Consider the following 13,840-nt stretch of genomic DNA (forward strand, 5'->3'; position numbering starts at 1 on the left):
GTCACCTCAGAACCTGGGCCATAGGCTGGCATGAGGAGTTCCAGAACCTTCTGGACCACTCTGGATAGTCAGGGCCCTGGCTATATATAGAGGTGAGTTGCGGCGGCCCTTTTTTGGTGGGGTGGAAGGTGTGAAGTGAGGTGGTCAGGAGCAAAGAACCTGAGTGGGGAGGTAGGTGTGCTGGAGGGGGGGAGAACTGACTGTTCTTAGGGCCTGCTGTTTCTCCCCCCACAGTTGATACTACCCCCTACCTCGTGACCTAGCCTTGCCTTCAACCTCTAACAATGGGATCACGTTAACCGTCTGTGTTTCCCACCTAGTCAGGACCCCTGAAGAGAACTGAGTGAGAGAGTGACCTTCACCGACCTTATCCACCATTTCCCTGACTACGCTTAGCTGAGGCGACCCTGTGAGAGTAGGGGGCGCTGGGTGTCAAACAATTCACCACCCCTCAAACTGTGGGCCTGGCCTTAATTTCTACACCCCCCATTGAGGAGATCCTTAAAGAACTCACCACTGTGGCCTGGGGGCCAGAAAGATTGTCCCTGCTATTGCTGGGGTCCACGGAGAAGCCCGGGGCCCTGTCGCTGATGTCACAGCTCAGTTTGCGTGGTCCCCAGGGCTGAGGAGGCCGCTAGAGTTCAGGGAGGGCCTTGTTAGCCTGAGCAGACTAATCGAGGCAGCGTAGGCCTGAAGCTGGTGTCTCCTGTCATCTGACGGGGCGGACTGTCAAGCGCCGCCCCCGCCGCTTCACCTGTCGCTGACTGGGCCGCGCCCCCGCAGGCCGCACTGTCATTGGCGGCTGCGGGTGCCCCCTTGCTGTGGTGCGGAGCCTCGAGAGGTGTGTCCGACCCGGACATCGCCGGGAAACCTGCACGGCTGACGGAGGATCTTCGCAAGGGCCGGTGAGGTCGAAGTCTGAGGTAAACCCTGGGGAGGAGGGCGGGAGGCCTGGGAGAAGCCCAGTGCACGCCCCTCCCCCGGGGAATCCGATCGTCGGGCCTGCTTGGCCCTGCAACTACCCCGGAGTGGGGAAGCGGTCGAACCATGGCCCAGTGAATTCGTGCCAGTGTAATACTAAACGTTGGCCCCTAGAGTGGAAATAACTGCCTCCCCAGTCAACATGAGTCCCCTATGGAGGTAGCCAGTTCAATGCTCATCGCTTGGTCCCCTGGCTGAAAAGCATAAGTGAAGCGCTATATTTAATGACTCTACTCAAAGTACTATGTGATCGCTAAGAGAAACGCTATATTTAATGTCTCTACCTGAAGTGCTATGTGATCCATAAGTGAAGCGCTATAGTTAATGACGCTACTCAAAGTACTATGTGATTGCCAAGAAAAGCGCTATGTCTAAAGACTCTATTTAAAGTGGTAAGAAATCGCTATGTGAAGTGCTATGTTTAGACCCTCTATTTAAAGCGCTATGAAATCGCTATAGGTAGTGCTATATTTACTGTCTCTGTCCAAAGCACTATTGAATTGGCAGTACTGTGATTGATCATCAGGTGGCGTGCTTGATTTCGTAACAGATTTAAAATGTCTATGCAATGCCAATCTGCTCACGAAGAAATGTTTAGACCCTAATCTGAAGCGGATAAAAGCTAATTAGGGCCATTTGAAAGGAAAGGAAAAGAATGAGAAAAGAGAAGATAAAGCTTTCCTAATTTCTCCAAATTCCTTGGTGTAGTGTCATTTTTAGTGGTGGTACGCTGGAGTGCTGAGTTGAGTGGAATGCAAGCACGACATAATACTCCGGAATGAAGCCTTATCAGCTGAGCCAAGCTACCAAAGGTCTTTAGGTCCAACAACTAGTATAAAGCATTTAACAGTATCAAACAAGGAAATAAGAAAGCCATACAACATGAAAGAAATACAACACTAATTTATATAAATAGATTATATTTTTATACATTTTTCGAGTCCATGATGAGCAAAATCCACCAGAGAGTTCCAGAGGTACAGTGATAAAGAAATCTTACTTTTTTTCAAACCACAAACAAGTATCAGCAACCATACTTTTGAAAAGTTTGTAAAAGTTAGTTCAGCTACTTTGGCCTGGCTTGGGTGACCAAATCTGACAGGGAGAAGGTCTGTGGGGCCAATGGGGTAGATTTGGACAGCTACCGAGCCACCAGAGGATTTTCTAGTCCAGTTCCACACTTTATAGCACAACCTGCATAGACATCAATGCAGTGGTCCTGATGCTGAGGATATAGGAGGAGGAGATGCTCAAGGATGCGCCGGTGCTGTGCAGTCGACATGTGTGCCTTTGTAGTTATTCCTCAGTCCATGGGTCAGGTGGAGCAACTTTGACAACAGGGGTCAGAGTCTTTCAAAGTCCTCTTTGAGACTGTAGAAGGACAGGTTCGGCTGGGCAACCAGTCACTGTGTACAGTGGTCCCCGACAAATCCTTTGGCAGAGGCTAATGTCCCTCTTGGATGACTCTGATGGCACACCCGGGTCTGGCAGACTCGGGTGCAACTTTTGGCGATTGAGGATCATCTTGTGGGGTGCCCAACAGTAGTTAGCAGCAAATTTTCTGTGCTGGCTAGCACCTTGGTGGATACTTGAGCTGTGCTGACCCTGGTACAGGTTCCAGGGGGGCAGTCCACAGTTACTTTGAGTCACTCCTTTGGTCTAGGGCATGGGCATGTCTTTTCCCTAAGCCAGTCGCCACAGGCACACTCCTGCCTGTGCTAGCCCAAGGCACAGCAGGTGCATTCCAATAGACGGTGCGGACTCTCTTTGTGCAGTTCAGTGGACAGCGGGGCTGTTCCAATGTGATCTGCGGTAGAGGGTGCCAGGGTTTCCATATTTATTCCCATAGAGTGCCCTGGGAAAATGATGTGGTCACTAGCCAATGGGCTACCAGGCCACCGACCTATTGGTGATGACTTTCCAGCTTTGTGTGGCATCTAGCAATCCCAGAGTGCACTATTCTGTCCCCTCTCAAGATGTCGGGACCCTTCTTTGGGTGTCAGGAGCTTGGTAGTCCACCCTAGTGGTGTGGCTACCTGAGAGCTCCAATCCCATGGGAAAGCCGGTTTGGTCACTGGGTTCCTTTCTCCGTTCCTGTCTCCAGCCTGTCTACCTGAACAAAGAGCAGTCCCTCAGGAGGCTGAATACCATCTGCCAACCAAAGGCGAATGTGCCTTTGAAGTTTGCCTTTTGGGCTAACGCCCTGAGTGAATTTCTGATAAGAGGAGGTAATACCTCACCCTGTAGTAGGCTGCTATTGATCCTAAGCCTGGGAGTCGTTCACACGACTCCCAAGGCAGGCAGAATGCTGTCTAGTGGTCAGTGTCCATGTGAGGCTACTGCACAAGTGGGTAACAGAGTGGCAACTTTCTAAAAGTTGCATTTCTTTAATAGCATTATTAAATTCGACCTAGGCATCAGTTCGGGTTTGATCCCACGATTAATATGCTACCTTACAGTACCCAGCTAGTTGGTCCCATTCATAAATTCAAACATGCTACACTGTGTTGCGTCAACTGGAGAGAGTAGAACTGCACCATATCTACAAACGAGTGGTGTAGTTCTGTCCTCTCCCTCTGCTGGTGCAGTGACTGCAGCTAAGCACCAATGCAGGTACCCTGGTGCCGTAGTGTAAGGGGGCCTTGTGGTCAGCATAGTTTTGCTACAGGAACGGGTCCCTTTCTGTTGAAAAGCAATGCTGATAGGCAATTTCCTCTTTGTATGTGGGCTGCAGAATGCAGCCCACATGCAAAGAGGTAAACACTAAAATATTCCCCCTTGTTATGGAACCCTCATGGAGTTGGAGTATTTTAGTGCAAACCCATGTTTACAAGTATTTGTGGACATGGATTTCAGTCACAATCCATGAGTGAATGCACAGGAATGCCCATACACCACCCATGGAATGCCTCCTTAATGTAGAGTGGCATAAGGCAGCACATTTCACTGTGTTGTGTTACTTTTGGCTACAAACCAACACAAATTGCTATACGAGTTGGTTTGTAAACACCATTCTGAATTTTGCGCCAGGTCTGTGTTAAAAAAGGAAAGCCAACCCAGCACAAAGTCTTTGTAAATCTGGACCAAAGTATGCAATTGCATACAATTTTCACAGAGCCCATCTCAAAGTACCGTTGAAAATTATGCATTTTGCAGAAGGGAAAAAAAAAGATTTTTGCCCAGCCCCTATTAACGGAATTAGCAAGCAACCCGTATCAGTGTTGAAATGCAAAAAATCCTTTTAAATCTTTCCTAACCGGTGTTCAGAACAGGGCTCTGCTCTTTTTCTGCCAAAAGGCATTCCCCATAATTCATTTAATCTAAAAGAGCAACAAATACAGATCATTGTGTAGCTTAAGGGTTAGAGGTATCTGTCAAAATCTGTCAGCCAATTCGGTAGTGATAAGTGTAGATGCCCAGGCACCATAAAAATGTCCTGTAAACTAAAGTAACAAAATGATGATGTTTTTAAGATTTCACTAACATCCCTAAATATGCAGTTATGAAAAACATAATGTTAGTTGAGGTAGATTGGTAGGATGTTTTCAAGAGATAATGATTTAAAATTTTGAGCGAAGAGCTGTAAGCAGAAACCCGTTCTCAGACTTGAGAAAAATCATTCATCTTTGTAAATCACACATTTTCATGGAGTTAAATTGCAAATATTTGGGATGAAACCTTGAACATATCTGAATGCCAAATGACTTGCATATGTTTGCATAGAAAACTCGTGCTTTGATCAGGACGATATTTATGTAGATGTTACCATCTTTTAACTTTTGATCAATGCATACACAGTTAGAAACTGCACGCAATTAGCCCTGCACATTGCTGGGGAATAGATTATCAAGCTCAAAATATCCACGCTTTTAAAGTCTCGCTTATTTTAGAAAAGAATATTCTCTCTTAATTGGGTATGCATTTGGATTAACAATATTTTCTACATGAGTGGTCCCATGATGTGATTTTGGTGCCCTCCACGGCCAACTATATTAGGTCCAAATGCCTACCAAATATGAGTTCTCTAGTCAAGACCTGGTCTGACATAAATCCACACATTGCAAATTATTGTAAGTATTTATTAGGAGCTACAGATGCATGTGATGTATCAAACCAAGAAAATACTTCTATTCCTATAAAAATTATTATATGGAGAATAGTGCAGGTCTATAAACATCAAGCCCTAATCGGTTTTGTCCATCTAAATTGGAGCTTGGTATGTGGTTGTTTCCTTGGATCTCTACCTCTTATAAGGGTACCGTAGTACGTCTACCCTTGCCTTAACCCTAGGATCCCTGACCCCACCTAAACCATCAAATCATTAACCCTGCCTAAATGGTAGAACCTCTACCACTACCTTTACCCAAGAACACATGGCTTTGCATATACCCTAGAATTCCTGCATCAAGGTATACTCTAGCACCACCTCTAAACCTTGCTACAGCCTATTGCTCAAGCTCTAACCTATAACATAGCACCTCTACTCCTGTCTATACTTTTATCTTTCCACCTGCCTCATACCCTGCTGCCACTAGCCATGCCTAAACCCAGGACTGTTTCCCCACATGCACTCTATACTTCTACCTATATCCCATCACCTTAATCCTGCCTATAACGTCGTACCTCGACTACTAGCTCACTGTCACTTTTTGTTGTTGTTGCAGATTCATATAGCACAAACTCAACCCGAAGGTATTGGAGCACTTTACATGAGCACCAGTTACCTTACACAAGGACACATAATTTTTTTGGTAGGCACGGGGAGATTAAGTGATTTCCCAGAATCAAGGCGTACTGAGCCAATGCAGGGGCTCAAACTTGGTTCCCCAGCTCCAAAGTCGGCAGCTCTGGCCGTAAGGCCACATCCTCTTCTACTCTAACTTATGTCATAGAATTTTTTAACCTTCTTATCTTCTTTACCAATCATTATGTTGTCCAGTTACTCAAAATTCATTAATTTAAAGGGCATCAAAATGGAGTTTCATCATCCTTGAATTTTCTCTTAAACGTAATGGAGCCCAAAAGGTTTAACTGCATAATAACAGCAGATCCTATAATACACAATTAATAATATTAGGTGTTGATTTCGTGTTATTGAAGTAATGTACCACCCCTAGACATTCCATCTTTATTGTGTTTGAAATAAAAGTGATATACTCTATCTAGTCTAAAAATGTACACCACTGAGGTAGGCCTTGGCTGTTTTACCAACCCCAATAGCCAAGGATGCTTTGGCGGCCCAGTTTACACTTCAGAATAAGCAACCCTCGTCCTTATTAGTAGAGAATACAAACAGTTGTGTTAAAACTGCTGGAGCCCTCTCACCATTTCACAAATTAGGAATAGTGTCACTTGCCACGCACAGTGATGTCATTAATAAGGTCATTCTAGATGTCAGCAGTGATGTTATCAATGATATCATAGAACATGCCTTGGGTCATATAATATGTGAGGTCATTAAAAGTGCATGGCAAGTGTGCACCTTATAGTTACTTCAGTTAACGATATATTTGAGTTTAAAATGGTATTTTTAACTGACATTTTAACCTAACTATAACGTCACTTTAACCTTTGTTTCATTCAGTTAAATTCTAGTTTTTTAAAAACATGAATTAATATTTTATTCCCAAAGCTAACTATCCCCACCCCCAGCCCTGCACCGCTTTCAGCTGTGCATGACATGGGGTTGGACCTAAGGCCAACCCTGCCCCCCTCTGCTGGCCAACCCCCACAGTTGGCAACATTGGACAGACACCCACTCAACTTTTTTTTTGTTCTGGGGTAATTCTACCATACTCCTACAAAGTTTCTCAGGGCGGGCACATTGAGTACTGCGAGAGAGCCATGAGTCTGCAGCAACACAAAAACCTTTAATTTTTGCTATTCATCTTTGTGGGGGGTCTCTCTGGAACCCCCTCTCCCTACAAGGGCCAGGGTACCCCAACCCTACCCCTTTTTATGTTTTTTAAAAAAATGTTCAGGGCATAGGGACGGAGTCCTAGAGTCCTAAAATTGCAACATTTCTATTCACATTACTGTCAGCCAATCACAACTCTCGATCTTCGTGGAATGAGCTAATCAGAGTGCTTCATTGTTTGTTTTTTCCTCAGCACTCCCTTGGTAGTACAGTGACACTAAATATCTAAACATTTTGAGGCATGTGTGTGTGTGTGTGTATATATATATATATAATACATGGAATTCTGTAATCCCCATCTAAATACACATCTCTAATTTCTTTATAATGGACAACTGGTGAAGCACTCAGTTATTACATTCAAATTCTGACATCACAAAACCTCCTGCCAGCAGCCGAGGTGAAAGATAGGTCAGGTCACGGAGCATAAGTGAAGCAGTTGCTTTTCTTTCTTCTGCTATATTTTAATGCTTACAATAGGTTTATTTTTTGCCCTCCCTACAGAAAAGCTATACTCTTTCTACACATTTCTACATATTCCAAGCTACTGAAGCTTTTAATCTGACTTCTATTGAAATTGTTCTAATAGCTGCTTGCAACAAATATCTAAAAGGTTTTTGATGTGTTTAATTTTGCACTGCAGTTTCTAATTTTACTCTTCATGTTTGTAAACATGCTCACTCTTTCAGATGAAAGGGCTATGCACCAAGGTTATAATTGCTTTGTGGAAAAAGGTGATGGTGTGACCATGTATTAAATTGGATAAAGTACCCCATGGTGTGCATAATAAGAATATTGCAAGTGGCCTTGGAGTCCCATAACCTTTTAAAGGAACTCAGCTGTCGGCCTTATCCCTCTATATGGTTATGTAACTCTTCAGTGACTTGCAATATCCTCATAATATAAGGCAGAGGGTACTTTATCATACATACATGTCGCCAGTAGGTAGGTATAGTTAGGACCAAAGTTTCCATAGGAAAAGCATTTTTTGTTTTGCCAATAACTTTGGCGCCGCTTGATAAATCTTCCAGAACTTTAAAAAAAACTTCCCCTTTTTGGTTCAGCTGTTGTGGTGCAGGTTTTGAGGTGATCCATCAAGCGAGGGTCAAGAAAAAAGGAGGGTCCCAAAACACGTTTTACCCATGTAATGTCTATGAGGTTTTTTTCATTTTGTGAACACGAATACAGCCTGAACCGCTGAACAGAATCACATCAAATATGGCAGAAAGCTAGATATTGGTCTAGAAAGCTTGCTTTTTGTCATTTCGTGTAAATCCATTCAGTAGATTCAGAGATATTTAAGTTTAAAAAATATAGATATCTCGGGACGAGAGTCCTTGCAGTGGACACGCAGATCATACTATAATTTGATTGGCTGCCAACACTTCAACCAGGAGGTGCTGGCAGCCATCTTGGGACTTGGCTTGAAGTAAAAAAGATAAGGGGGCAAGATAGGAATAGCATGCCCCCCAGATATAGTGGGGGAGACCTACAGGGACCACACCGGGGGTTAAAAGTATTTTTTGTAATTTAATTTTGCTGGGAATTTATGGGTGGACCTGCAGATCCATGGCAAAATAAAAAAAAGACACAGGGGCTCCTATGCGTCTTTTTTATTAAGCCGCCGGGGCTGGTGTTTATTAATTATGCAGGGGTGCCCACTCGGCACCCCGCACCCAGGAACCACAACGTCAATAAATATATAATAGATATATAATGATGCGGGTCCCACATGGCCCCCGCAGCCCTGGGCCCTGCCACCTCACTGATGCTTTGTGTAAAATAAGTGCAGGGGAGGCTACTATGGCCTCCCCTGCAGCCTCTGGGAATGCTATGTCCCCAGGGTGTTGCTTACATTTAAAGCAGGAGCTGCCCTAGGCAACCCCTGTACCCTGGGGGCCGCCACCTCCCAAGGGCAAACGTATTAATGTGGGGGGTCCCAAGAGGCCCCCCTGCAGCCCAAGGGACCGCCTCCTCCCTGGGGCAATGAATACCAGAAATGCAAGGGCCCACGTGGCCCTGCAGCCCCTGGGTCTGCCACCTCCCTGGGCCTATTTGTTAAATTAGTGTGGGGAGTCCAGTATGGCCTCCCCCGGAGCCCCGGGGACCACCACCTCCCCGGGGTTTTATATGTAATCAAAGTGGGGGGCTATGCAGACCCTCCAGCAGCCTACTTCACCAGGGCATTAAACATAAATAATGCAGGGGGTGCGTGGACCACTCACAGCCCTGGGGACCGCCACCTCCCCGGGGCTTTAACTTTTAGCTTTCATTAATGTGGGGGGCACATGGACCCCCCAGCCCTGGGGACTGCCACCTCCCTGGGGCAATTAACATAGTAATGCGGGGGGCCCGTGCAGCCCACCTGCAGACCCGGGGCTCAAATATTATAAAGCAGGGGGTCCATTGCGGACTTCGGGCTCCTGGTACCACCACCTCCCCGGAACATAAGTGAAGATTGGAGTGGGGCTGCGCGGCCCCCTCCTGGAGCAACAGATGTCCCTGGGGATCGCCACACACTAGGGTTAGCTTCTGCTATGTCCGGGGGGCCCACCCCAGGACATAGCTGTTTGCTTTGGCTTAACGGCAGCTTTGCTGCTGCCAACAAGCATGGCAAACTGTGCTCGCTTTCAACAAGCAAGGCCATAGAAAATGCTCTCCCTTGCTGAAAGTGAGCTCAAGTGCTTTGACACAGAGGCAGATGCATGTTAGCTGGCATGTCAACATTGCTGTGGAATCTCATTACTTTGCATTCAGCCATTTTGCAGCTACACGAAATGCAAAAGTCTACGTAAAATGCATTGTATTTCACGCATGTTTTGGGAAACCTTTTTTTGTTTGCACCCCCTTAACCACACTTTCAACCTCCAACAATGTAATGGGTGCAACAAGTCTGCAAAGTTTTGCGACGATTTATCAAACGGTTGCAAAGTTTTTTAGGGGCAAAATCTAAGAAATCCCTATCTCTGGTAACCCTAACTATAACTACAAAGTGACTACCGACACTCTATGATATATATATATATATATATATATATATATATATATATATATATATATATTATGTGGAGTCTTCTCAATGGTAGAATGTAAGGTTTGTTGCTAGGATGGAATGTTGTTCTTTGAAGTAAGGGAGTTGAGGCTGTGAAGCTGGAGGAGTAAGCTGGAGGTACCTGTACCTGCATCTACCAAATAAAGACATCCAACTTTACTTCTGTGTTGGAGTGGATCTTTACATATATATATTGACGATTTCACCAACGCTGCTCTTAGTGGTTCCCTGCCTTCGGCGTCGGTGCCAGACAGCGGCAGCAGCAGCCGCTCACAATACAAAGGGATTCATGCGAATTTGCCTCGATCGACAAAACACCAAGATACGGAACACCAGACGACTGCACAATAACTTAATTGTGCACCAGTTTAAAGACGACGCGTTTCGGCGTTAGCTTTTCTCAAGTGATTTCCTGTACAACAATCCCCTTCAAAAATAGGCTCCATGGTGCATAGACATAGAAAAGTTTCCTGTAATTTTAGAATGCACATGTACTCAAACCAAAAAACATTGCTATATACAAATGTAGCTGCAATTTCTATGTAACACACCCCATCCTGTTGATTAAATAATACTATTGTAGATTAAAAGAAACTCATAAATAAATTGTTAGGAAGTTACATCTTTGTTAATAAAGTTTGGTCTGCATATCAGCGAGCAATCAACTATATTTTATGTTAGGCCGTTTCTACTGCATATTACAAATTATTTAATGCTCTATTTCAATACGCGCCTTGCTAACTATTTTAGAGCTCTTTGGAATGATAATCAGTCACTTTCTCAACCGCAATAATACGTTATTCAACCATGATAATACGTTGTTCACAATGAATGACAATTATTTTAAATAAAATTTACACCCACAACAACCTTCATCCGATTCACGTATATACACATTGAGTAGAAAGCAAATTGCAGTATCAAACACCTGATTCCATGCAGGGTAAATTTAACGACCATCATGTAACAACATATTTCGCTGCTGCCATGTGATTGATGACAAGTGCCATATCACACATTCTATTGCATGAGTTGCAAGTGTCAATATACAATTCATTCATTAATAGGGATTAACACCTTATCCGGAGTCAATTCAGTTATATTCGAATGGAGACAGGAAGGCCTATATGTGGTGCAAAGGAATTTGTGGGACTGTGGTGAGTGAGCGCTCCTCACAGTGACACGAGCAAGGTGGAAAAACCAGACTGGCCACAAGAAATCACCGAATTATTAAGTTGTACCTATAAGGCCTGAGCACAATTGTGACTCCTTCTTGCCTAAGATGCCTAAATAGGAATCTATTCCTCACCCGTACTGGTTTCAACCTAATGTTCCACATTAAAATTGTGACAAATAAAAATGTATAATAATGTTAATAAGATAAATTTAAAAAACAAGTGAAAGTTTCAGATAGTACACAGCTCCGCTTTGACCTAAGAGGATTTTTAACAACCTATATGTGTGGCAAGCTCCTCGCCCCCATTCAAACCTTTAGGTATTTTACAGTCCAAATCAATAATATATTTGGATTTAAGGATCCTGAGATTCTTCTCTCTGTCTCCCCCTCTTATGTGCCTGGGAATTATATCAATTCCATAGAATCGGAGACAGCTATTGTTGCTCCTATGCCTCTCCACGAAATGTTGGGCCACCAGATAGATATAATCACGGTTGGTTATGGCCCGGAGATGCTGTGATAATCTCTTCTTCAGTGGCAGTTTTGTGATGTCTACGTACCGGAGGCCACACGGGCACTCCAGCACGTAGACAGCAAAATCACTGTTACAGTTGATAGGATGTTTTATCAATTTGATTTCTCTTGCACCTGCCCAGTAGTCTTTACAGATTTCACCATTGTGGCACGCTTTGCACGTTCCACACGTGGTAAACCCATTCAATGCTTTGAGTCAATGTGATTTGGTACTGTCTTGGAGATAGCTGTGCACTAATTGATCTTTCAAGGACTTAGCTCGTTTGTAAGTCACGTGCGGGCTATGCCCCACATGTTTCCCTATTATGGGATCCGCTCTTAACAGATTCCAGTGGGTTTTCATTGCTTTTTTAAGTGCCCATGCACCTCTGCTGAAGTTAGTTATAATTCTCGGAGTTTCCCTACCTCCACATTTATGGTTCTTAGTGGGTCTGCTGGATGGATCAAATAATAAGTCATTCTGGGTTTTGTCCTGTACTTTTTCTTTTGCTTTTTGTAGGACATTCTTTCTATACCCGCTATCCTTAAAACGAGTCATGACAGTTTGTTGTTCCACCTGGAAATCCTCATTAGTACTACAATTGCGGCGAGACCGTAGTAATTCCCCGTAGGGGATACTCTGTACTAGGAGAATAGGCTGATGACTGGCTGCATGCAAAACGGTATTGCCGGCTGTCTCTTTGCGAAACAGTCGGGTTGTGATCTTTCCCTGTTCAATCTCAACTGCTATGTCTAGGAATTCACAGTAGTCAGGGCTTACTGAATGTGTGAATTTGAGATTTAGATTGTTATCTCCCAACTTTCCAATGAATTCATTTGCAAGGGTTTCTGGTCCATCCCAGATCAGGAATAAGTCGTCGATATACCTGACCCATATAAGTATGTGGTCAGTATATCTCTCAAAGGTTTCTGTCCAGACAGTTTGTTCCTCCCACCAGCCTAGGAATAAATTCGCTAGACTGGGGGCGAAACAAGTGCCCATTGCAGTCCCAGACCGCTGTCGGTAGACCGATTTCTCAAAGAGAAAAATGTTCTGCGGTTAGCAGAAAAGCATCATATCCTCAATCATCTTATTGTGCTGCCAGTATTCAATATGCCTACTCTTAAGGAAATGCATACAGGCTGCTACACCCAAAGTTTGTTCTATACATGTGTACAGAGAGCAAATGTCTAGTGCTATCATATGATAGCCCTCCTCCCACTGAACATCATGTATTCTGCGCAGAAAGTCAGAGTTGTCCTTAAAATACGATCCCAGATTTAGGACATATTTGAAGAGAAACAAATCCAAGAAGATTGAGGTGTTTTCCCCACAATCCTCCTCCAATAATTCCCGCATAGAATCAGGTGTTTGATACTGCAATTTGCTTTCTACTCAATGTATATATACGTGAATCGGATGAAAGTTGTTGTGGGTGTAAATTTTATTTTAAATAATTTTCATTTATTGTGAACAACATATTATCACGGTTGAATAACGGATTATCGAGGTTGAGAAAGTGACTGATTATCATCCCAAAGATCGCTAAAATAGTTAGGAAGGAGCGTATCAAAATAGAGCATGAAACAATTTGTAACATGCGGTAGAAATGGCCTAACGTAAAATAATAGAGTTGATTGCTCGCTGATATGCACACCGAACTTTATTGACAAAGATGTAACTTCTTAACAATTTATTTATGAGTTTATTTTAATCGACAATAGTATTATTTAATCATCAGGATGGAGTGTGTTATATCGAAATTGCAGCTACATTTGTATATAGCCATGTTTTTTGGTTTGAGTACATGTGCATTCTACAATAACAGGAAACTTTTCTATGTCCATTCACAATGGAGCATATTTTTGAAGGGGATTGCTGTACAGGAAATCACTTAACAAAGGCTAACGCCGAAACGCGTCGTCTTTAAACTGGTGCACAATAAAGTTATTGTGCAGTCCTCTGGTGTGCCGTATCAAATCCTAAACTTACTACCATTTTGGTATCACAGAAGGCACTTACTCATTTCGGTATTCACAGAAGTTAGGAGTCCTAACTTTAGGGCTCCTAAATGCCTTCTGTGAATACCGAAAGTCTTAAAGTTAGGATTTTTCTCAGTTTAGGAGTAGTAAAGTTAGGACTCCTAATTTTAGGACTCCTAAAAGCCTTCTGTGAATACCGAAAGTCTTAAAGTTAGGA

This window comes from Triturus cristatus, chromosome 1_2 (assembly GCF_964204655.1).
Source record: "Triturus cristatus chromosome 1_2, aTriCri1.1, whole genome shotgun sequence".
In the NCBI taxonomy this organism is placed as follows: Eukaryota; Metazoa; Chordata; class Amphibia; order Caudata; family Salamandridae; genus Triturus; species Triturus cristatus.